Below are 2835 nucleotides of genomic sequence, written 5' to 3' on the forward strand. Positions count from 1 at the left end.
TTAAGGGTGAATCAAAAGTGGGTCAAGTCCCTTGAATAATGTACATCTTCTTTGATAGAGTCTGGGAAGTCTGTTCCTCATTCTTATCCATTTTCCTTTCAAGGTCTAAAGTTGTCTGGCACTGGAAGAATGAGTGTATACCTTCCAAAGTGAAAAAAAAACTCAGAATAGACCCTGGTTTAGGTACCAGAGAAAAGCGAGAAATATCTTGTTCAGAATTGTTGAAGATGTCAAGTTCCAACCAGTGAGTGGTGGAAAGAACCTCAAATAATGGTCAATGAAAAGAGAAGTTTTCGGGCTTAGCCATCATCCTATTTTGATTCCAAAGAAAAAACACATGCAAACCCAAATTTTCCAACCTATCCTGGTTCTACTTTCCTTGGGACTCTTGTCATGGAAGTACAATACACTAGGGGCATCTTTTATGACTTGCGTCATAAAAGATATCAAGCACACAAAGGCAATCAGTGCAAATGTTTATAACAAATTGAGATAAGAGAGATATGAACACGTCTTAAGCCAATTCTTCTAAACTCCTTAGACGAGTCCACTCTCCTGAAGAGTCAACTTCCCAAGAAAAATCAATTTCCTCAGTGGAGTCTAGAATTTGCTCCCCAACCTTCAAACCTCAGCATAATGCTTTTTACCTGTTAAAGAAGGGTCAATACCTGGAATTTTCTTCAAGTTTCTTGAGTTTTATCTTCAGCAAAGATCATGCATTTTCAATCATTCTTGGCGAAGAATGACTTATTCACCTTGTGAAATCGATCAAAGTTGGTCATTTTTTTCAATCATTTCAATGAATTTTCCTTTCATTTTTTAAAAAAAAAATATTTCTGCCTTTGGCTCCGTGATTTGGAGTTTGGTCATTTCTTTCACCATTTGAAAGATTTTAAAAGCTGTTTTCGCCAATGGCTCCGTGATTTGGAGTTTGGTCTTTTCTTTCACCATTTGAAAGATTTTAAAAGCTGTTTTCGCCAATGGCTCCGCGATTTGGAGTTTGGTCCTTTCTTTCACCATTTGAAAGATTTTAAAAGATGTTTTTGCCAATGGCTCCGCGATTTGGAGTTTGGTCTTTTCTTTCACCATTTGAAAGATTTTAAAAGCTATTTTCGCCAATGGCTCCACGATTTGGAGTTTGGTCATTTCTTTCACCATTTGAAAGATTTTAAAAGCTGTTTTCGCCAATGGCTCCGTGATTTGGAGTTTGGTCATTTCTTTCACCATTTGAAAGATTTTAAAAGATGTTTTTGCCAATGGCTCCGCGATTTGGAGTTTGGTCATTTCTTTCACCATTTGAAAGATTTTAAAAGCTGTTTTCGCCAATGGCTCCGTGATTTGGAGTTTGGTCATTTCTTTCACCATTTGAAAGATTTTAAAGCTGTTTTTGCCAATGGCTCCGCGATTTGGAGTTTGATAATTTCTTCCACCATTTGAAAGATTTTAAAAGCTGTTTTCGCCAATGGCTCCGCGATTTGGAGTTTGGTCATTTCTTTCACCATTTGAAAGATTTTAAAAAAAATGTTTTCGAGGTATTCAAGTCCATTTTCACATGGCACTCTAAGTCCGTTTTCACACGGCATTCAAAGTCATTCAAGTCCGTTTTCACACGGCATTCAAGTCCATTTTCACATGGCACTCAAAGTCCGTTTTCACACGGCATTCAAAGTCATTCAAGTCCGTTTTCACACGGCATTCAAGTCCATTTTCACATGGCACTCAAAGTCCGTTTTCACACGGCATTCAAAGTCATTTCAAGTCCATTTTCACATGGCACTCAAAGTCCGTTTTCACACGGCATTCAAAGTCATTTCAAGTCCATTTTCACATGGCATCTAAGTCCATTTTCACATGGCATTCTAAGTCCGTTTTCACACGGCATTCAAGGTACTTAAGTCCGTTTTCACACGGCATTCAAGGTATTCAAGTCCGTTTTCACACGGCATTCCAGTCACATTCAAGTCCATTTTCACATGGCATTCAAGTCTATTTTCACACGGCATTCAAATCATTCGAAGTCCGTTTCTACACGGCATTCAAATCCATTTTTTCTCCAAATTTCAAGATCATTTACAATCAAATCTATCATTTAATGTTTTGCAAGAGAGGCTATCTCGCCCATATATCAATTGTTGAGTTACGAGTTGGAGAGAGGCTATCTCACCAGCATTTGCAGAGTCAGAGTCCGGTGAAAGGCTATTTCACCGTGTTATCTTTGTAAATATCATTTTCAAAAACAAAAATCAAAATTTGATTTGCTTTCTTTTTTCGGGTCGGCCAAAATGTGTTGTCTGTTCAACTTTGACATTCGCGCGACAAGCGCTCTGCCAAAGAGGGGCATCTGTAGACACCCCATTTTGACCATACCCTGAGCCATCCAATTTTGTGCAAAACCCCCATCAAATCTTTGAGCTAAGGTCCCAAATTCCACCCTTAGCTAGGTTAGGGTCCCGGCAAGGTCCCTGCAAAATCTCGTCAAAATCCGAGTTCGTTTGCCTAGCGAATGAGTCGAGCAAAGTCGTAGGTCAAGTTCAGAAGAGGGGGGTGTGTTTATCCTGAGAGGGGGGCGATTTTGTTCTGGAATGATGTAAATTTTTATTCGAATGGGACGCGCAAAATCGCGCGCCCATCAAAGGGGAGTAGTGCCGATATCAACACCATCATTTTCTATAAAAAAATCTGTAAAACAGAAGGCAGAGGAGGAGATCATTTTGGGTTTTGGAGGTTTCTCTGTAAAAACCAGATCTGCAGAGAGAGAGAGAGAGAGAGCAGAGATCACCTTCTCCGGTCATCACTCGCCGCCGGCCAACGGAATCCAGCTGAATTTTCTCATTG

This window comes from Tasmannia lanceolata, unplaced genomic scaffold (genome assembly GCF_043159265.1).
Source record: "Tasmannia lanceolata isolate RefF3 unplaced genomic scaffold, GAP_Taslan_0.1 ptg000024l, whole genome shotgun sequence".
NCBI classification, from domain to species: domain Eukaryota; kingdom Viridiplantae; phylum Streptophyta; class Magnoliopsida; order Canellales; family Winteraceae; genus Tasmannia; species Tasmannia lanceolata.